Here is a 24,164-nt window from a genome sequence, read left to right as displayed (position 1 = left end):
CTATTCAGTAGTAAGTTTTCAAATTTTGGTTATCTGGCGACTGTTCTGCATTTGACAGATATATATATATATCTATAAGAGAGAGAGAGAGAGAGTACATTTGGCTTAAATTCGAGATAGTACCAGTTAAAGATGAACTTGTCGGTTCCTATCAACAAATAAAAATTTCTAAGAAAGAAAATGCAAAAGCAAAAGCAACTTTTCATAAGGAGAAATTACTTTGCAGATAGCTTTTTGTTTCTTGGCCGGCCTTACGAGTAGCTGAAGCTACCTAATCCCCCATATAGGATGTCCAAATTAATGAAGGTGCCAATTAATGAATGTATGGTCGATTAGAACCAACCCGCAATTAAGGAAATTAGCATTAGTGGCAAAGAATGTTACCCTTTTTATTTCAAGAACTTGACATGAATAGATGTTTCACAGGAATGCATGTTCACTCTCATCCAATAGAAGGAATGCATTAATTTGAAAGCATACAACATTTGCTTTTGGGCATTAGTTGGAATTAAGAACTGAATGTTGTGGTTTCAGTTTCACCACCCAAATCTTTTTAAACTGCAAGTGCTTGAGCTGTCAATGGCCATTTACAGACTTGAAGCTTCATGAAGTCACTTCTTTCAAGCAGGAGAGGGTTGGTACACATCTACCCAAGACCACAAAAGTGTGAGATCATATTGGAGTTAAAATTGGATCCTGTTGAAGTTTTTTTTTCTTTTTTAGTTTCAAGGATCTACTTATATACTTCTGTGTCATATTATTTGTTACGCTAGTCGATAACTTTTTTTTAACACAAATTGAAGCCAATCGGAAGGTTTATTTTGAGTAAGTGAGAGGATTGCAACCCACAGCCCAAGACAACCTTTTGTCTACTAGAGGGCTTATCTACCATCCTCAAGTCAGTTTTGAGTCAGGTTAAATGAGGATAATTTTTCTGTATAGTCACATTCAACAGTGAGGTTTTTTCTTGAGTATAATATGGTGAACTTAAAAAAAAAAAGGAAAAATGTCCGCTAAACTTTTTAAAAAATAAAAAATAAAAATAAATTAAAAATTAAAAAAAGGTGAGAAACTAAGAACACAAACATCAAAAGATAAGTAGATATCCACAAATAAAAAATAAAAAATGAAAAAAGAAAAAACTGTTTGGCATTAAAAAAATGAAAAGGTGAAAAAACACATTAAAATGTATTAAAACACATTTTTTTTGTTTTTAACATTTTTTTAATTTATCAGTTTTTTCATATTTTTTTGAAAAAAAAAACATGCTTTTTGTGACTGTGGAACTTTTATGTCTGTGTATATGCATGTATGCACATATTTATATGTATACTTACATGCATACATGCATGACTAATGCTTGCATTGGCTACTGTTCATTACCCATCATAACAAGGGTCAAGCATTGGTCCTTCATTCAAAAGATGTGGGGGAATATTTGGAGTCATCATGATCCAAGGATTTGGAATGCAAATAATGAAAAAAGAAAAGGCAGAGATCTAGAAATCAAGGAAACCAAATTATGATCAAAGAAATGAAAATGACCAAAATCTAGGCATGGCTCAGCGAAGAAATATGTTCAAGAGAATGATCAGGAAATTTCCACCTAGGGACCCAAATTTTAGACTTAAGTTCAAAAAACGGGCTCCACATTTTTATTTTCCTAATATTAGCCAAACTTTTGATGATAATGTACTACTCTCGTGACAGAGCCATGTAGACATAGTCGTTAGAGATCGTCCGATTGCGCGGATTAATTTTACTGGTATTTTACCAATGTTGTCAAAATCGGTTTCCGAATCGATTCGAGAAACTGTTCCCCAAAGCCCAGCAGGTGGGTTTGATCAATATGAGTCAAACAATGAGCCAATACGACTGTAGATACCAATTATCAAGTAGCTGGCCAATCTACTCCGGTGTAGGCACGTAGACACTTGGCGATCTCCGATTGGCCAGGTGGACGCAAGCTCACATGCTGTAGTTGGTCTCAACTGTGCCGGACCACACTGTCCAGGTACCATGTGGTCCGTTTCACCTCATGTTGACAAGGGCTGGCTTTGGAACATAATGAAATTTGATGCTTAGTCATGAATTCAGTCATTGCTGTTAGAACAACTGTGGGATTTTGTCGTCAAACTTTTGGAGATTAAAATAATTCCATAGTGAAAAAGATCATGCTTTATGATCTTCCATAGTAAAGCGACAATAAGCTTTTTGTTCTTTCTCAGCAATTTTTCAACTCTCTTATCATTTTAACTTTTGTATCATTTCACAACGACACACTTTTTTCCAAAAATCTTGAAACAAATTTAAAAATGTCACGAGAATTTCCCATCGTAAGAACAAGATGTGAGGCTCTGCTTGGGGCCATTGTGGCTTTCTCGACTGCTGCATTCATGATTCATATATATCGTCAATACCAGTTGGAAACTTCCTCACTTTTAACATGAAAGGCTGAAGCAATTGCCAAGAAAAAAATTAGATGCTTCAGCCTAATATTAGCCAAACTTTTGATGATAATGTAACAGATCTCATATGTTAACCGGAGTCAGGGGATAATGGGAAAGCTGGGTCATTATTTGACCACATCAATAAATTTGAGATTTAAGAAATCATAAAAGTAAGAACAAGACTTGGGTGTTTTGCCCTTCCACCTACGATGGTCCGACCACCTAACGGCACATGGTATAGTTTTCCCACATGTCATCACGTGGTGCGGTCGTCGTAGGTGAAAGACCATAATAAACAACATACTTTGTGAACATGAATTTTGTTTGAGACCAATTATGACCAAAAAGTCATGTCCCTAAATGGAATTTTCTGGAAAGATCCTTTTCTTCTGTAAAAAAAATGAAGAATTGCCCTCTTTATATTATTTTAATCAAAGAACAAGGATCTTGTATAAGGCAACCAAGGATAATCTATTCACAAGGGCGTACATAGGATTTAAGTAAATCTCTATTCACGTTTCAACATTTTTCCTTCACTTTTTTTTTTGTCTAACGTATCAAAGTTCATTACGTCATTGGCATCATTTCCATCAGCTTTGGACTGATGTGTATATTTCAACTTAAACAACATTAGTCAACTCGGTTAGCTTTATATATATATATATATATATATATATATATATATATATATATATAAAATCAGAAATACATGTGTATCCTCCAATCCAATTCTACGTATGCGTTTTATTTTTGTCTGCAAATGGATCCCGTAGAGGCTGTTTGGCGTGAGGGACAATGTGTGATTGTTTCATGAATTTTTTCTAAATATTAGATATATTCGTAGACTACCTGAATAAATTTTACCATAAATCTGTCTGAATATTTGTGACAGATTTATAACACACCTACAGTGATCTTGGTGTCAAACTGGTCCTTAGAGGTTGTTTGATTGCTGTCCACTGGGACAGGACGGACAGGACGTCCTGTCCATTACACTACTGTCCTGTCCTCATGAATAATGGTGTTCCTTGTCCACCGTTTGATGATTTTAGGAACAGAACACAATGTTCATTTTGTCCAGCGTTTGTTTCGCATACGTCTGTTCTATCTGTTCTGTCCGTCCTGTCTGACGTTTGTTTTAAGAGAAATTTTCTCGTGAAGCGCTTTGGGTTTAAGAAGGATGTCAATGGTTCCGATACAATATGAGATTATATTCAAACCCGAATTCAAGTAAACAAATTTGATAATATATCTCCAATTAGGACCAAATAATCACTACACTCCACAAATTTTATAATCATTATAAAAAATGAAATTTCGTCTATGATATGTGATTGGGACAAATAGAGACAAGAGTAGGCAACATTACAATTTCCTTCTTTTTTTTTTCTTGCTCTTATGTTCTTCAATAAAGCACCGCAGAAAAGGCTCCGCCTTCATGACGACAAATGGTAAGCAACCAAGGCTGTCTGTTTCCTCTCTCGCTCTTTCTCTTGTTATTGGGCATTGTGTATAGGCGATAGGTTACGCATTCTTCTCTAGCAGCTAAGATCACAGACTCACGTAGTACTTGAAATGTAGAGATTCGTCAAACTCAGATGAACAGAGTGACTCCGACAATTGTGTGCATTAAACTTGTAGTATATGATGTCTCAGTCATGTGGCAATGTTGTCAAAGCTTATTGGTTTTTAAATGTTTCTGCCGTCATGTCTAAATTTCAATGTTACTGTAACTTCGGAGCACATAAAACACAGTTGTACATATGGAATGCGAGTCAGGTTGGGCCCAAGATAGACCCAGACTGGTTTCAGATTTTGACGAGAGAGAGAGAGAGAGAGAGAGAGAGAAAGAGAGAGAGAGGGAGAGAGTTCTTCAAATGGCCTAGAGGCTAGAGACAATACAGATTATCCATGTTCCTATCTCACCTGATATTGAAAACATGGAGGTTTCCATATGGGCTTCAAATTTTGACAGTCCACATTTGTCATAACTTTCAAGGCTCCTAACACATTAGGTTCTTTTTTTCTGTTTTTGTGTTTGGAGATCCTAGTATCGGTTCCCAAGTTCTGCAGGTGAAGAAGCTACACGAACAGTTGTGAAGCCATTCACATTGCTCCTGTGGGCCGCATGTTATAACCATATTCACAAATTCTTTATGACTTTTCCATTCTCTCTAAACTAAATTCATGTGCACATTTAGATTGATCGATCTTAATGAAGAGAAAATACCTGAAAATCAGTTTCAGAATAACATGATTAACATAAGATCCCATTCATTTGTTTGTGCCCATGCCATACTTACAAACTCAAGGCTACTCTGACCTCAAAGCGACTTCAAGAGCAAATGCCATTCATTCATTTGTTTGGCATTTCTCTCTCAAACATTTTGCCAAACGTTTGGCATGCAAGATCGTTCTAGGCATAGAACATAAAATTGGGTAATACTGTGTCAAGCCTGTCGATATCTAGTCCATGAAAGGAGTTTTGGTTGGTCCAACTATCATATCACCTGCATTCAAATTTGGGATAGCATCAGTGTCAAACAATATGACTAGCATTTCGAGTTTAAATGCATTACTTCCAAAATGGAAAGGGGAAAAGCTCAGGAGCATACCTGTAGACTGTAGTTACTCTCTTCTTCCGTCCACTTGTAGTTACTGCCCCTTGGCCAGGCACGGGACCATGTTATTTGGCAGACCATTTACAATTTTTTCATTTCCATAATATCAATAAGATATTAGTCTGATGGATTGCAAGTGTGTGGGAATCTTCAAGAACAGAAAAAAAGATGGAAGGGCACACACCGCGATGGTGAGGAGGATCTGCTGGTGAAGATGCAATAGATTTTCAGGATGAGAAAGAGAAAGGGCGAGGGGGCGGAGACGAAGGAGAAGGATAGAAAGAGAAAGGGCTAGGGCAGCGACCGGGTGGAGACGAAGAGAAGGGGCAGCTCGGGGCGGAGACAGAGAAGAAGGGGCAGAGACGGGGGCAGAGATGGAGGAGAAGGGGAAGCTCGGGAGGAGACGGACAGAAGAGAATGAGCAGGTCGGGCGGAGACGAAGGAGAAGGAGAGAGGGAAAGAAAGAGAAAGGGCGAGGCAAGAGGAGCTCGGGGACGGGGAGAGTCTGCGTTCCTCGATGTGCTGTTCCGTGGTAAACGACGGAACGCGCACGAACGTCTCTCCTATTTATACCCTTCGTTCTCTGTCTGTTCTGTCTTTACTGTTCTCTGTCCGACGTTTGTGTCAATTTTGTCAAAACAGAACGTGTCTGTTCTGTTCCGCCGTGTTCCAACACAATCAAACGACCTCTTAGGGATGCGGACAGCTTGGCTGCTTGGATCGAGAACTGGATCAGGTTTGTACCGTATCTAATCCATTTGAAGCCCTCCAAGTCAAGGCCCAGAGAGCAGAGATATAAAGCAAAATGGATTGTGATCCAAATATTTGACGAGTGGGACGCAAGTCCAAGTTGAGGTCCATATCAACTAAGGCAGGGGCGGAGGGAGGGGAGGGCCCGCCTAGGCCGTGGCCCGCCCCTAAGTAGCTCAAAAAAAAAAATTTACATTCAAAAAATAAAAAAAATTTAGTTGTTCAATGTATTTTTTTATTTAGATTCATTTTGGCCCTACCCAAATTTTAAGTTGTATTTTTTGGCCCGTCCCTAAACGAAATCTTGGCTCCGCCCCTGAACTAAGGGGCATAAACATCAAAGAAAATATTATCAAAACTGGTTGAATCTGGACCTGGATCAGTTTTATACCAAACCCGATCCATTTGCAGCCCTACCAAGTCAAGGCCCAGAGAGAGCAGACATAAAGCAACATGGATTGTGATCCAAATCTTTGACGAGTTGGGACGCAGGTCCAAGTTGAGGTCCATATCAACTAAGGAGCATAAACAGCACAGAAAATATGATCGAAATTGGTTGAATCAGGACCTTGATCAGGTTTATACCATATCTGATCCATTTGCAGCCCTGCCAAGCCAAGGCCCAGCGAGCAGAGATATAAAGCAACATGGATTGTGATCCAAATCTTTGACGAGTCTGGACGCAGGTCCAAGTTGAGGTCCATATCAACTAAGGGGCACAAACAGCACAGAAAATGTTCTCAGACCGCATAAATAACTTCTTGAACTTTTGTCCATAGTAAAATAAAACACAAATCCTTTTGAAGCACTGCCATATATAGGTTTTATGATTTGTTACCTCTAGAAAAAAAGAAAATAATTATGATTTACATGAAAATTATTTGTATTTCTAATACCAAAAAAAAAAAGATTCTGCCTCAAAAGCTTTAGTTTCTTATGGCGGTAACTTTTATGAAGTACTTTAAATAATGGCCATAAACAAATTTATTTTATTGTCAAGCAATCTTTTTCCTTTTTGTAAGCAATAAAGATTATTGGCATTCTCCCAACTGCGACCTCAGCACAATGAAGCAAAGAAAAAGGCATCTGACTTCCATAGTGGTTCAACTCAGTCAACAATTTTAGTGCCTAACTTTATCCCTGATCAAAAAATAAATAAAAAATACTTAGATTTACTCTTGTGGTCCAACCAATGACTGGGGATGCAAACGGATCCGATTCGGCTCCGAAGTGCTAACACAGCAGGGATGTCCGTGGGCCAGATTTGGATCGGATGTCCCCTTTTGGTCTAACCATATTTGATGAATCAAATGTTTGCATATTCAGATTTGAATTCAGATTTAAAATGCCTTTGAAGAAATGTTTATTCCATATGGGTAGTAGTAGATAGGGGATATTTTTTATAAAACTAAACCTAAATTAGGTTCAAACCCAATTCCAAATTCTATCCGACATCATTTTCAGATCCAAATATGATGTAATTTCCTAAATCCAATGTTAATGTTCTTTTTCAATGTCCGATTGTTTTAAAGCAATCTATAATGAAATACCGGCTTTCAATCCAATCTATTGACATCCGTAAGTTAATTAGCATACATTAAAATCAGATGCCTATAAAATTTGGATGGTAAAGAACTTATAACCTGATGAATCTGAATTTGATTGGTTTGCTTAATCGAATCTGAGTCAGAATCTGAGTCACCTTATAAGTAGGCATCGCGGAACCAATGCATTTCGTATCCACCCATACTTAATTAGCTTTATATTGATTGCATGCAAGTTGAAGCACAAGAAAATCTCACCACCTCGTGCAGACACAGCTCTAGAACTTAGGAGTATGGGTGAACAATGAGTCGAGCTACTCGAACTCAACTCATTAAAACACAGCTCGTGAACTAGTTTGAGCTGAGTCATTTGCTTAACGAGTCAAGTTCGAGTTCATGAGTCGACATGTTCAAATAATCGAGTTGAGTTCGAGCTCAACACATAACTGCCTAGTCGAGCTCAAGCCCTAATCAAGTCAATATATTCAAACGAGTTTACAAGTTTGTCGAGCTTTAATCGAGTCGAATTCGATCTCAACATGAAACGATGAATATCAATTATATTCAAATGAACTTGTTGAGCCTTAATAGTGTGGAGTTCGAGCTCAACAAGTAACGATGAATATCAATTCTTTTCAAACGAGTTTGTCGAACTATCGAGTCGAGCTAGAGATGTTTCCGTCGAGCTTTTCTCGAGCTCGATGTTTCATTATTCGAGCCAAGCTTCAGCTGACTGAACTTGGGCTCGACTCGGCTCGTGTTCACCCCTACTTAGGAGCAAGGAAAAAAAAAAGGAAAACTTAAAAAATTGGGTTTTGACCAGCAAGTCAAGTGGTGTAGCTATATATCTCCTTCCACTTTTATGTTAGGTCTTTTTGTTTGTATTCATGTGTTTTTGGACCGTAAGATTTGACATTTGGTATCAACTGGAGTCCTATAAAAGGGCACTGGGTTTCATTGTTAGGACTCAACAACACATAACAGTTTGGAAAGAAAGAAAATCGGCCATGGCAAAGGCGTACATGAGAAATTGTTCTCTTGCTCTTTGTTTGTTGGTGATCATCTTCTCTGTGGAATGGGAGATGGTGGCAGAAGCGAAGCACTTCAAGATTGCCCGCTGCAAGGGAGGGAAGAAGCAGCGCCTCTTACTACAAGTGCCCTGCAGCTTGCCCTCACGACTGTCAGTTTTACTGCGTACTGCGCATCCCGGAAGCCTTTTTTCCGTAAGTGTTCTCAACTTTAGCCATTTCGAAACTCCAAACCTTTTTGATAATAGAGAAAAAGTTGCCTGAAAGAGGGAAGGACATTTTTATAATTTGTTAAAGAATTTATTTATTATAGTTTTTTACTCTTTTATTTTATTTTTATCTACACAAAAGTTCTTTTTATTGTAAATAAAAGGTATGTTAGTCATTAACCATATGGTGCACCAATTTTCAGTATCCTTGATAATAATGTTCATTTTGCTCTCTCTCTCTAAAACTATAGTTGTGTGCACCAATCTTGATCATCTGATTTATATCTCAGATAGTACTAACAGAAAGAATAAAGTTGTGAATCATATGATCATGTTGATGGAAAGTTGGGATTAGTATTCACCAATTTTCATATTTATTAGTATCCAAATTAGAGGAAACACAAACACAAGTATATAGTAACAAATATTGTTTTTGCATTTTAATGACGAGGTTTTCTCGGGTATAATACGATGAGCTTAAACAAAAAAAAAACAAAGACGATAATTTAAAAAAAAAATTAAAAAAACATAAAAATTAGGAAAACAACAAACGTGAAAAACTAATTAAAAAATAAGTACATAACGAGCAAGTAAATATAAAAAAAATAGAACAAAGCGATTTGACCTTAAGAAAAAACATGAAATCGCCAAGAGCTTTTTTTTACCTTTTTCGGCTTACCTATTTTTTTTCCTTTTTACCGCATTTTTTGAAAAAAATACATTTTCTGTGGCCAAGATATATATACATATATATGAGCCGACATTTTTCATCTATCTTAAGCTTCTTTAACTACGGCATTTCAATGCAATACATATGAGAGGCCGGCAAATTTCTCCATCCAAACCTTCTATATATATATATATACACACGTGTGTGTACTATGCATATATATTAAACACGCGTCCTTGAATTGGTTTTTTTTTCTAAAAGTATCAAGTATTAGATATATATCATTGTTTAGTTCGGCCCCTAAATTGGCCATATAGATGGGGATCAGTATAATCTGTTTGGCTTGTCGAAACCTTTATTGACACATAGCTTCGGGTGATAGGATTAAATTGCTCTAGTAAATGGACACTGTCCGTGTCAAGTTATCTGTTCTCTTGAGTTGTGACGCGTGGAAAGCGCCAGTGAATATCAGCTCTGGAGCTTACCCAAGCTAGGCTAACTCTGATATCATGTTAATCTATGTATAGTAGTGAGTGCATGTTGATCAGGTAAGTAACTTTTTATTGGTTTTGCATGTTTAATTAATAGGTTGTGACAAGTCACGGGCTGTGTGCCAAGACCCAAGGTTCATTGGTGGGGATGGGATCACCCTCTATTTCCATGGGAAAAAGGATTCAGATTTTTGCCTTTTATCAGACCTTTGCGTTTTATTTTCAAGTACAGGCACACAGTTTCCACAAGTCAAGTACAGGCACACAGTTTCCACCATGATCAAACATAAAGCATTTATGACAATGACTTCTTCAAGTTGAGATGCATTTTTTCTAGTCAATTAAGCTGAAATTATTAACAATTAAAAGAATTGGGTTTGGTTTTGAATTCACGAAGTCCGATCATATAGAGAAAACCAGAAATACTATTAATGAAATATAGATTCAGAATGAAGTTTCATGATTGAATCCAAATTCAGTGTTGAGAGATATTAAACTGATGACAGAACTTTCACTGACCCATCAGTTTGCTAATTACGCGATGCCTCTCAAGGCCAGTGTGTTCGACTGGGATCGATAAACATTGAACCCAATTTACAGATGTTATGTCAATCAGATCTGGATTCGGTTGCTACAAATAAGTACAAATTCCAATTACATAGAGCCAAGTTAAATTGCGTTCAAGTGTGGACCTGACCAAAGTTGATGTTATTTACTAGTTGGGAAGTTGTGGGGTTTTTGCGTTGGCCGATTCCTCCTCAACTGTCCTTTATTAACTTTTTCTTAAGAACTTTAATTTTTTTTTTTTACTAAAGCATTACTAGTGAGTGAACATGACTCTTCCTATTCAAAGTTACCCAACCATTTAATGGAAGCCGTCCATCTGTGACACAAGTAGATGATTAAGAAAAAAAACATGAAGAAAAAAATGAGAACTAATATTAACAAAGGGAAGAGTTTCTTTGCTTAAATCTTAAGGAATAGGAAAGAGACTTTGTACTGTGTTCCTTTTAAAAGTTTCAGAAAACAAAGTAGATAAACAAAGATTAACAAGTGCGTAGTATGAAGGCAGAATCCATACATCATAGAAGAGACGGCGACTATGACACAAAACAACCAAAATAACTCGAAAATTTGGACTCCCTGCAAAAGAAAAGATCGCTTGACTCTTCCGAGAAGCTGCAACGAAGCAACACAACAGCATCTCCTACTTTATTATCTGTAAGTTTTGCAGCACGGGTTCCTCTTGATCCATGCCTAATCCTCCATGCTGATGATGCAGCGAATGCCTTGGCCGCTGAGTATCAAATCAAAGGCCTTGTTGATGTCCTTGAATGAAACGCGGTGAGTGCAGAATTTGTCCAACTCGAGCTCCTGCAATCATGATTTGAATGTAGATTCGCATACCCTTCTCAATTTGTCTTCGGAAGGAAGAGAGGGAGAGATTACCTTCTTCATGTATAATTCCACAACCCCGGGGATGTCGCTGCGGGGCTTGTAGTTTCCGTAGAATGTTTCTTTCAGAGTTTTCTCGTTCAAGAAGTTATTGGGGTGCGTCTTGAACACTGCATCTTTGTGAGGGACGCCAAGCAGGACAGCCACGCCCCATCCCTGTAACACAGCGGTATTTAGAAGATGACTAAATCCTTAGAGATTTAATATCACATAATGGATTTTTTGGGGACCGAAAGTAATTGCAGAATATGCATTCACAAGCCTGTAAATGCAAGGTTTTTGTCTTTTTAAAGAGAGACATCAAGAAAATGTGGATGGTCAATGTAGATCAAGCAATAATCTTCGGTGAAATCACTTACATCATGGACAGATTCAAAAGCTGAGATCATGGCATCAATGTGTCCTGTGCACTCGCCACTCCTGTCGACGCCTCCATTTGTCAACTCAGCAATCACCTGCAAGCAACCGTTAATTCTTAATCAAAATTTACTGTCCACTTTGAACCTAAGAAATACATCCTTAATTTGTTAAAACAAAGGATGCATGCCGTAGGAAAGCATAGAACTGGCATATCTGGAATCTAACCTGTTGAATAGGTCTATCATAGTCCTTGGGATTCAAAAACTCTGTGCATCCAAATTTCTTTGTTGAAATCAAAGAAAAATAAGAAAGGGTCAGTGATATACACTTTGAAATCACCACAAAACGATCAATTACATTGCTATCATTGTTTACCTTCTTCGAACCTGTTGGGGTTCAGACCAATCCCAACAATCCTTGACGCACCTGAAACTCTTGCACCTTCACAAGCCTAATAGAATGCATCATAAAGGTATTCATACGAAAACGCATACTCATAATAGAACACCAATCAGAAGAGAAAGAAAACTTACAGCGAGGCCCACAGCACCCAATCCGAAAACAGCTACCGATTGACCTCTTTTTGGTTTAGCAACATTCACAGTATCAACTAGCAACAAATCCTGAAAACACGTTTCAAACAATTATTGATCAGTACTACTGCAGAAAACCAGCACGCCTTGAGCAAGATTGAGAAAGAATTTAGAAGATGGGAAGGGTCAGATGTTCTTGTTACCTGTTGAAATTCCACAGCTAAGGACACAAATCTTGTCAAGAGGTGCCTCTGGGTTAACTTTTCCAAGACAACCCACGTGCACAACTGTGTACTCACTGAAAGTGGAGGTACCCACAAAGTGGTAGATGGGTTGCCCCTTAATGGAGAACCTTAATTACCCATCAGCAAGCATCACTCCCCTGTCTGTGTTGATCCTAAGGAGATCACACATGTTGCTCTCTTCTGATTTGCAGTGAGCACATTCCCCACATTCACCGGGGAAGACAGGGAGAACATGATCACCAGGCTTATGCTCTGTCACACCTTCACCAAAACTCCAGACAATCCTGGTAAACCCAGGTCATGCTTTAAGTGCAACACACAATGGAGAAAAAGAAAGGGTGGAAGACCATAAAAGAAGAGAAGGTGGAAGACCATAAAAGAAGAGAAGACATGGCAAATACCAAACCATAACAAGCGACTTTGTGGAGATTAGGAATATCAAAGAAGCATCAGAAAGTAAGATCTTTAAGGGAGTTTTTTTTATTTTTTATGACAAGGGCCATCTTTGCAAATGAAACAACTGCAGAGACTCCGGATGGAAGATCATTTTGGGTTTAATTAAATAACGTTACTGCCTTTCCCTTGAGCTTGGATAATGGATGTATTAATCAAGAAAGCGAGCACCAGCAATGCAGGGAAGAAGAAAAACATCATGGGCATTTGAAAGATCAAGTTAGAAAAACATTGTTTTTTCTTAGAAAAATCACAGTAACCTTATAAAAACAAGAAACACCATGCAGTCATGCACACAGAGATACACCTGGAGTCAACAAATTAAAAATATAATAAAACTATTAAAGAATAAGGGAAAAAACTCACCCTCCGGCCTCGTGTCCAAGGATCCTAGGGAACAAAGGAAAGAAGAGATCAGTCAAAGGAACCGACCGCCAGTGAAGCATACTGTCTATCCTGTTTCCTTCCATTTCTAACCGTAAAACTTCTAAAGAAGGTCAAGATTTAAACATGGAAGAAGAAAGAATCAGCGGAGAAGGTGTTACAAATTACCTTGCAGTCCCAGGAGAAAACGTCAGTGTGACATAGATAGGTAAGAGGATCTTCACTCTGACGTCCATGGCCTGAGGCTAACCAACGCCTTGCCTGCCTCCCATGCAACAGCAGCTAACACCAACACAAGCAGACAGACTGATGAGAAAACCGTTGCAACATCACGCATGGATTTGTCAAGTTTCCCTTCCTTATCAACTCTGCTGTTCCTGTTACCATTCATGTCTCATTTAGCCGTTAATGGAACGTTGAGAAATATTCCTTTATTGTAAATCTTTCCTCAACGTAACCTCAGGTTCTTGCCGTGGATGTAGGATTTACAAATCCGAACCACGTAAATCTGTGCGTGCACTGTCCTTCTTCCTCTTTCTCTCAAATCTTAACATGGTATCAGAGCTGTTTACCTGAGCACTTGGAGATTCCAAATAGGAGTTGCTGCAGAGTACAGGAAGAACAGACAGAGACAGACCCAACGCTTGAAAACAGAGGACCGACAGTGGAGTCCCTGCTCAATCCGTGATTCCAACCTATGGCGCTGTTTTCTCCCATAATCTCAGCTGTCGAACACGGAACGCAATAGAATTCTAGGTGTTTGAAGATCGTTCCTGCACTATCGCAGATTCTTTGGAGAACTCTGGAGGAAGCAGTCGGTTTTTGCAGTTCCCTTTTTTTTTTCAGGAAGTCGTGTGAGACAGCCGGTGACCAACTCTCATCCGCTCCCCAAATCTGATAAGGAATTTTTGTTCTCTGTCATATTGTTCATCCTCTATGTTCAATTGATCGTAAAGCAGTGATAGCCTTCAAAAAATAAGTTCTTTTTTTGGTTTTCTAACTTATCCATGGCATCGTCGTATGATGGAACCAATGACTCTCAGGGTCAAAACTCGACAAATGGATCTTCTTCTACACTGCAGCATATTGTCGTGGAGACAGGTACCACTATTCTTAAAATTACAAATATTCCATTAAATGATTTAATCTATATGTCATGATCCAAAGCTGCTACTTTGTTTTTGTTTTTGAGTGGGAAAATTAAACCAGGGTACCTTAATGGAAAAAAACCAAAACCAGCCATTGACGGTCATAACTATGATGAATGGGAGTCCGAAAATCATATGGTTTTGTCTTGGTTATTAAACTCGATGGATGCTCGCTGAAAGCTTTTCTTGCTTTGATATGGCTAAAGAAATATGGAATGCTGCCAAAGAATTCTATAGTGAAAAATATAATACGGCACACATGTATCAACTCTCCCATGAAATCTGTGAGTTGAAGAAAGGTCAAGTGTCCTTGAGTGACTATATTGCTACACCAAAGAAAAGTGGAATGAGATGGACTCACATTGCCCCTCTCAATCGATCTTGCTTGTATTAAGAGGCAGTGAGACTAAGAAAGAACTTTCAAACTCTTAGCTGGTTTAGGCGAGGATTATGAACAAGCAAGAAGCCAAACATTAATGACCTCTGACCTTCCCTCTTTGGATATGGTGTATAACACCTTTTTACGAGAAGAGAAAAGAAGAAAGGTGATGAAGACCGGCGACACTATTGATACTAAAACCAGTAGTGAAAATATTGAAAAAGTTGCTTTTAATGCCTCAGCTAGCAAAAGATTTGAAGGAAAATTGGAAGCTCAACAATTGTTCAGAAATAGAGGCAAACGACCAGTGTGCACATACTGCAAAAAAGAAGGGCATGTTTGAGAAAAGTGCTGGAATTTACACGGAAGACCTGCCAACAAGGGAGATCCTCCAAAGTAGCAGTATAAGCCTCATGCCTCGCTGGTTCAGTCTGACGTTATTGTTGGGTCGGGTCCAACCTCAAGAGAGGACTCGACCCGGCCCGTCACTTAAGTGACGGGCGGGAGAAATAGGGGAGGGCACCCGATGGTGCCCCCATCCCTCTTACATCTCTCTCTCTCTCTAGGTTTCCGTTTTGGGGAAAAAGAGAGAGGAGCTCTTTTGTGGCTGAGCTCTCTTGGTGGCTGCACAGCAAGAGGAGAGAAGGAGAAGAAGAGAGGAAAGAAGGAGAAGAGGAAAGGAGAGAAGGAGAAGAGGAAGAGAAGGTTGCGAGCATTTGGCTAGAGCAAGATTCGATTCCAAGGAGGAAGCCAGACACATTTCCTCTCAATCCACGGTTTCCGCATTCAATCGGTGATATTTTTCCCTTGTTTTTCTCATATAGCTTTGGTGAGATATTATTGTTGGAGGGTTGACTTTGTGTATCCCCTCGTGGGACAACTTATATCATTGATTATAGTGGATTGAGTTTGGGTCGTAGTACCCCATGGTTTTTACCCTCATTGTTTTGAGGGGTTTTCCATGTAAAAATCTTCTCGTGCATTTGTGATTGTTTGGTTGTTGTTTTGTTGTTTCTTGCATGATGGTTTGGGATATACTTCATTGTTGAATCTTTTTTAATAGATTTGTGTCTATCCACATTTTATCCCAACAAAGTGGTATCAGAGCCAACATGGTGGATAACAAAATTGATTTTGGTACTAGCCGTATGATTAGTCTAAATGGGACTAATTATAGTCTATGGAAAAATAAGGTGAAAGATCTCTTATATGTGAAGGCTATGCACCTCCCAGTTTTTGCCAAAGAAAAGCTCGATTCTAAATCTGATGAAGAATGAGAATTTGAACACGAACAAGTTTGTGGTTTCATTCGACAATTTGTGGATGAAAATGTTTATAACCATATCCAAGATGAAAATCATGCATGTAGTTTGTGGGCAAAATTAGAAAATCTTTATGCCTTCAAGACAGGAATTAGTAAATTATTTCTTCTGAAAAGATTAATGAATTTAAGATTCAGGGAGGGCAGTTCAGTGTCAGATTTTCAGGGGGTCATTAGTCAGTTATCCAGTATGGGCGTTAAATTTGAAGATGAGATTTTGAGATTATTATTGCTTGCTACTTTGCCTGATTCATGGGAGACATTTAGAGTCTCGCTTACTAACTCTGCAGCTAATGGGGTTGTTTCTTTAGAGACTGTTAAGTCAGGTATTCTCAATGAGGAGATGAAAAGAAAATCTCAGGCTTGCTCTTCTCAGACAGATGTTCTTTTCACAGAGAACAGGGGGAGGAGTAAATTCAAGAGTGATAGGGGCAGAGATAAAAGCAGAAGCAAGTCCAAATCGAGATATAAGGATTTGGAATGCCACCACTGTAGAAAGAAATGTCACATAAAAAAGTACTGCTTCCATCTGAAGAAGGAGAATAAAATTGGGGAGAAACAGGAGAAGAAAAATGACCGAGATGATAATGTCGCAGCTGCTGTACAACATGAAATGTTTGTTGTTTGTGATGCTAACATGGTTAATGTTGCCAGAGACGATACTTGTTGCCTTGTTGATAGTGGTTCAGCTCTTCATGTTACTTCCCATAAGGATTTTTTCTCTTCATATATTTGTGGTGATTTTGGTACTTTGAGAATGGGTAATGGTTATTTGTCTCACGTTGTAGGCAAAGGCGATGTCATTCTGAAGAATGCGAATGGAGCTCTATTGAAGCTGACAGATGTGAGGCATGCACCTGACATGCATCTGAACCTTATCTCTGCAGGAAGGCTCGATGAAGAAGGGTATGACAACACTTTTGGTGATGACCAGTGGAAGCTTACTAGAAATTCTTTGATTATTGCTCGAGGCAAGAGATGAAGCAATAATCTTTATACTATGCAGACATCGATTTCCAGAGACATGGTACATGTGACACATGATGAGAAATCTGTTGAGTTGTGGCATAGGAGGCTGAGACATATGAGTGACAAGATACTACAATTCTTGATCAAGAAGAATCTTCTGCTAGATGTAAAGAAGGATAAATTTGATAAATGCAGTCATTGTTTTGCTGGAAAGCAGACACAGGTCTCTTTCAAGAGACATCACCTTCCAAAAAGTCAGAAACATTTGAGCTGGTTCATACAGATGTATATGGTCCTATGAAAGTAAGTTCACATGGTGGTGCACTTTATTTTGTCACGTTTATTGATGATTTTTCTAGGAAAGTTTGGGTCTATTCTTTGAAGAGGAAAGACCAAGTCTTTGGTGTTTTCAAGGACTTTCATGCACTGGTTGAAAGGCAGTCTGAAAAGAAGCTGAAGTGTGTTCGCAGCGATAATGGGGGAGAGTATATTGATCCATTTGATGAGTATTGCAGATCTCATGGCATCAGGCGCCAAAAGACTCTACCTAAGACTCCTCCATTGAATGGCGTGGCAGAAAGGATGAACATGACACTCATGGAGAGAGTTAGATGTCTCCTGTCTGAAGCTAAGTTATCTGATTCTTTTTTGTGTAAAGCTTTACATACTGTTGCTTATGTGATTAACTTGTCTCTACATGTTCCTTTGGATTGTGATGTTCCTAACAGAGTTTGGTATGGGAAGGATGTATCTTATGAGCACTTACGTGTATTTGGATGCAGGGCATTTGTGCATATACCAAAAGATGAGAGGTCGAAGTTGGAATCAAAAAGTAGGCAGTGCGTGTTTTTGGGTTGTGGCGAGGATGAATTTGGTTACAAATTATATGATCCAGTTGAGAAGAAGCTTATCAGAAGCATGAATGTGGTATTTGCTGAAGATTAGGATATTGAGGATATTCAGAAAGCAGTAAAGAATTCTTCTCATAGCAGCTATTTGCCAGTTGATGTGCACTCTATTCCCTTGCAGAATACTTCAAGAGCAGTGCCAGATGATGCTGTTGGGCAGATACATGATAGAAAAGGACAAGTAGACATGCCATATATTACTAATTCAGATGACGAAGGTGACGATCATAATTTGGAGGGTTCTTCCTCATATGTAGATCGGCAGCGAAGATCCACGAGGGAGCGGCGTCCCTCAACTAGATATCCCGCACATGACTATATTTTGTTGACTGACAGTGGTGAGCCTGAATGCTATGAAGAAGCTATGCATGATGTGCACAAGGAAAAGTGGATGGAAGCCATGAAAGATGAGATGCAGTCACTTTACAACAACCACACCTTCGAGCTTGTAGAGTTGCTCCAAGGCAAGAGGGCATTGAGAAAAAAATGGGTTTTTAGAGTGAAGCATGATGAAAACTCTTCAAACCCAAGATACAAAGCTAGGTTAGTTGTGAAGGGATTCAATCAGAGGAAAGGAGTTGACTTTGACGAGATATTCTCACCGGTGGTCAAGATGTCATCTATCAGAGTTGTTCTTAGTTTGGCAGCCAGTCTTGATTTGGAGATCGAGCAGATGGATGTGAAGACATCTTTTCTTCATGGTGATCTTGATGAGGAAATTTATATGATACAGCCAGAAGGTTTTCTTTTGAAAGGTAAAGAAAACCATATTTGTAGATTAAAAAAAAGCTTGTATGGTCTAAAGCAGGCACCTAGGCAGTGGTACAAGAAGTTCGAGTCATTTATGGGGGAGTATGGCTACACAAAGACTACTTCAGATCACTGCGTCTTTGTGAAGAAATTCTCAGGTGATGATTTTATCATTTTGTTGATTTATGTTGATAACATGCTTATTGTTGGCAATAGTATCTCGAAAATTTCAAGCTTGAAAAAGGAGTTGAGCAAGTCTTTTGCTATGAAAGACTTGGGATCTGCTAGTCAGATTTTGGGTATGAAGATCACACGAGATAGGAAGTCGAAGAAGCTATGGCTATCTCAGGAGAAGTACATTGAGAAGGTACTTCAAAGATTTCACATGGACAAGGCTAATCCTGTTAGCACCCCTCTCGCAGCGCATTTCAAGTTGAGCACCAAGCAGAGTCCAAGGACAGATTCAGAAAAGGAAGATATGGAGAAGATTCTCTATGCCTCAGTCACAGGTAGTCTGATGTATGCTATGGTATGTACTAGACCTGATATTGCTCATTCAGTTGGACTTAGTAGTTGGTTTGTCTCAAATCCAGGAAAGAAACACTGGGAAGCAGTTAAATGAATTTTGAGATATCTTCGTGAAACTAGCATTTTTTCACTTTGTTTTGGGGCACAAAAATCTATTTTTGTTGGCTATACAGATTCAGACATGGCAGGAGACATTGACGGGAGAAGATCTATATCTGGTTTTTTATTGACATATGCAGGCGGTGCAGTTTCTTGGCAATCCAGACTTTAGAAATGTGTAGCATTATCTACTATTGAAGTAGAGTTTATTGCAGCTACAGAGGCAAGCAAGGAGCTTCTATGGATGAAGAGGTTCATGCAGGAATTTCAGTTCAGTCAAGACGAGTATGTGCTTTACTGTGAGAGTCAGAGTGCTATTTAACTTGGAAAGGATTGTACTTTTCATGCAAGGTCAAAGCATATAGACGTAAGGTATCATTGGATACATGATGTTCTAGAGTCGAAGCAACTTGTTCTTGATAAGATCCATACAGATGATAATCCTGCAGATATGATGACGAAGTCTCTACCTAAAGAAAAGCATGATATGTGTAGAGACTTAGTTGGGATGACTGCCTTTAAGGCAGTATATTAATTTTGTTCATTTTTGCAGGTATGTTTCCTCTCTTGAAGCTGGAGGGGGAGCTTGTTGGGTCGGATCCAGCCTCAAGAGAGGACCCGACCCGGCCCGTCACTTAAGTGACGGGCGGGAGAAATAGGGAAGGGCACCCGATGGTGCCCCATCCCTCATACGTCTCTCTCTCTCTCTCTCTCTCTCTCTCTAGGGTTCCGTTTTGGGGAAAAAGAGAGGGGAACTCTTTTGTGGCTGAGCTCTCTTGGTGGCTGCACAGTAAGAGGAGAGAAGGAGAAGAGGAAAGGAGAGAAGGAGAAGAGGAAGAGAAGGTTGCGAGCATTTGCCTAGAGCAAGATTCGATTCCAAGAAGGAAGCCAGGCACATTTCCTCTCAATCCACGGTTTCCGCATTCAATCGGTGATATTTTTCCCTTGTTTTTTTTAGCTTTGGTGAGATATTATTGTTGGAGGGTTGGCTTTGTGTAGCCCCTCGTGGTACAACTTATATCATTGATTATAGTGGATTGAGTTTGGGTCGTAGTACCCCGTGGTTTTTACCCTCATTGTTTTGAGGGGTTTTCCACGTAAAAATCTTCTTGTGCATTTGTGATTGCTTGGTCGTTGTTTTGTTGCTTCTTGCATGATCGGTTTGGGCTATACTTCGTTATTGAATCTTTTTTAGTAGATTTGTGCCTATCCGCATTTTATCCCAACAGTTCATTCCGACGAAGGTGAGGTTACACTTGCCACTATTGCAAAGATGATTAAAAATATGAATGGCTAGAAACACACCAACACGGTAACAACCACATCGGCATTCAATCTTTGAAAAGGAATTGAAGACTCTTTATATGCCTAATCTTGCATCCAATCTTTTATCTGTCTCTAAGATTACACATGATCTAAATTGTAATGTTATTTTTTCTCCTAACAATGTAATCTTTCAGGACAGGTTGACAAAGAGGATGATTGGTGAAGGAAAAGAAGAGAATAGAGTTTATGTGATCAATCAAAAGCAGGATGTTGCTATGTTGCTAGCACGGGATTTGATTCTCACTTGTGCCATTGCAGACTTGGTCACCCCTCCAATACAGTCATGTCATTAGTTTTCCTCATGAAATATTTGACTTACATGTGTGTGAAATTTGTTAATATGTGAAAATGACTCGTCCTCCTTTTGGTTTGTCTAAAACTATCGCTAGTAAACCATTTGATTTGGTACATGCCTGCCCCAGTAGTCTCTGATAATGGTTTAAAATATTACTTATTTTTTATTGATGATTTCTCTAAGGTAACTTGGTTATATCCTCTCAATTTCAAGGATAAAGTTTTTGAAAATTTTGTGATTTACTATAATATAGTGAAAACTCAATACAATGTTTGTATTAAGACCCTGAGAACCAACAACGGGACTGAGTTTAAAAACAGTTTTTTTGAAAATTTTGAAAATACAAGTGGCATGATGCATCTATACTCTTGTGTAAAAACTCCACAACAAAATGGAGTAGTTGAGAGGAAAAATCATCATATTCATGAAATTAATCGTTTCTTACTTTTTCAGTCTTGTATGCCTAAACAGTTTTGGAGTGAGGCAATTATGACAGCTTGTTATTTGATTAACCGCACTCCTAGTTGCAGATTAAGAGGAAGATCACCTCTTCACATCCTTACTAGGCGCAAGATCAGTATCAATCACTTGAAGTTGTTTGGTAGTACCGTGTATGTTATGATCGACAAAACTGAACGCGACAAACTTGGTCCGAAAGCTCACAAATGTGTGTTTATAGGATATTCAATCAGCAAAAATGACTATAGATGCTACAACCCTCATGACCAGCGCATGTATATTTCTAGAGATGTCAAATTTGATGAGTCAGTGCCATATTTTAAAAAATCACCATCATCAAGAAAGGCGACAGGGGGAGACTACCTTACCAAATATTAGCATATATGATGATTTGGTCGCTATTTCTACAAACCAAGGATATCCAAATGAACAAGAAGAAGCTCAAGTGCAAACCTTGATCGAAAACATGGGAGCTTATGAAGTTGAAATTGTAGGCAACACAATTGGGGTCGCCGAGCCAAGAAGATCACAAAGAATCATTCAAGCACCTAAGCACTTGAAAGATTATGTTACATACAAGATGGTCATGCATCCCATCGAAAAATGTGACATTCAAAATTTTTTTCGAGAAACAGTGTGCTTTTTTGGCCACCATAGAAACAGAGGTATAACCAAGATCATATGAGGAGGCCAAACATAACCCTGTTTGGATCAAAGTCATGCAGGAAGAGATTGATGCCCTAAAAAAAAAATCAAACATGGAAAATTATTCAATTGACTGAAGGAAAAACTGTAGTTGGCTGCAAATGGGTTTTTAAAATCAAATACAATAGCGATGGTATAGTGGAAAGATATAAGGCTAGGCTCGTTGCAAAATGATACACTCAAACACAAGGATTAGATTACGAGGAAACTTTTGCCCCGGTAGCCAATATGAATACTATTCGAATATTGCTCTCGATCGCTTGCAATTATGATTGCCCACTATTTCAATTAGATGTAAAAAATGCCTTTTTGCAGGAAAACTTACAAGAACAAGTATATATGAAGCTACCTCCTAGATGGACTCAAGAGAACTCTACATTAGTGTGTAAGTTATGAAAATCGATATACAGACAATCTCCTCGAGCGTGGCACTTCAAATTGAGCAAAGCTCTCGAACAATATGGATTCTACAGGAGCAGAACCGACAACTCTCTGTTTATCAGTAAAAAAGACAATGATCTTACTTTGGTGCTTATATATGTAGATGACATAATTATCACAGGTAGCAACAATCACAAAATCAAAGATGCAAAAGAATTGCTTCAGAAAACCTTCGGCATAAAAGATTTGGGAAGGTTAAAATATTTTCTAGGATAAAGATTGTTGAGCCAAAGAAAGGGTTGTTTATGTCACAAAGAAAATATGTGACTGATCTACTCAAAAAAACCAAAAACCTTGGATTTCGCCCTGCAGATAAACCGGTGGTTATCAACCACAAAGAAGATATTACTGAGAGAAATGACATCCCAGAAATTTCAAGATATCAACGATTGGTAGGGAAACTTATATATCTCACTGTTACAAGACCCGACATCACCTACGCAGTAAACCTTGTTAGTCAACATATGCATGATCCAACTGAGAAACATTGGAATATGGTTGAACGGATTCTCAAGTATTTGAAAAAGTCTCTCGATCAAGGACTATTATATAAACGAAATGACCATGTCAACATTAGAGCATATTCTGATACAGATTGCAGAGGAAGCATGGATCGTAAATCCACTACTAGTTATTGTATTTATGTTGGTGAGAACCTTGTATCTTGGCAAAGTAAGAAACAATGAGTCACTTATAGGTCCAGTGCAGAAGCAGAGTACAGGGCGATGGCCACTATAGCTAGTGAAATCCTTTAGATTCGCACCCTTTTATCTGAAATTGGCTTAGATTTCAATTCTCCCACGCCAATGCATTACGACAAACAAGCTGACATACACATCGCAGTAAATACCGTGTTCCATGAAAGAACAAAGCATATAGAAATTAACTGTCATTTCATACGAAAAAATGTTCAGAATGGTGAAATCAGTACTCCCTTCACACCGAGCTCAAGTCAACTTGCAGATGGATTAACCAAAGCGATATCAAGAAAAGAATTACATGATGCTATTAACTAGTGGGGCTGCCATGACTTGTACGCCCCACCTGAGGGGGAGTGTTGAGAAAACCGTTGCAACATCACGCATGGATTTGTCAAGTTTCCCTTTCTTATCAACTCTGCTCCTGTTACCATTCATGTCTCATCTAGCCATTAATGGACGTTGAGAAATATTCCTTTATTGTAAATCTTTCCTCAACGTATATTTGTTTCTTGTAAGTCTGAAAAACATGAAATGGAAAACCTGAGCAAGACTGTCGTGATGTTCTTGCCGTGGATGTAGGATTTACAAATCTGAACCACGTAAATCTGTGCGTGCACTCTCCTTCCTCCTCTTTCTCTCAAATCTTAACAGAGACATATCAGATGAAAGTGTCTCAACAAAAGACAGGAAGAACTACCATCTAAACAAAGGTTCCCCTCATTCTGATCTCGATCACCTCCATTAAAATATAATCTAAAAGAACCCAAAAACCTTGCAGCAAACTTCGCGGCATACCCACGAGAAGGAAATCTTCCAACGTCAAAACAGACCAAGATTAAAATCCTTTTCTTCATTCTAAAACCGCACAAAAGAAACTAGAAAACCAATGATAATCCAACATCTATCAGACCAAAACCTTGAAAGCCCACAAAGTAACCAACA

The 24,164-nt window shown here is 38.7% G+C and overlaps 1 pseudogene; it reads right to left on the bottom strand.

The window, feature by feature from the left end:
* Positions 1-10,832: 10,832 nt before the first annotated feature.
* LOC116250133 (alcohol dehydrogenase 1-like) lies at positions 10,833-13,429 on the bottom strand (annotated as a pseudogene).
* Positions 13,430-24,164: the final 10,735 nt, after the last annotated feature.

The sequence above is a fragment of the Nymphaea colorata genome, chromosome 1 (genome assembly GCF_008831285.2).
Source record: "Nymphaea colorata isolate Beijing-Zhang1983 chromosome 1, ASM883128v2, whole genome shotgun sequence".
NCBI lineage: Eukaryota > Viridiplantae > Streptophyta > Magnoliopsida > Nymphaeales > Nymphaeaceae > Nymphaea > Nymphaea colorata.
Note: the sequence above shows the minus strand (reverse complement) of the source record. Positions and strands in the feature narration are given on the sequence as shown.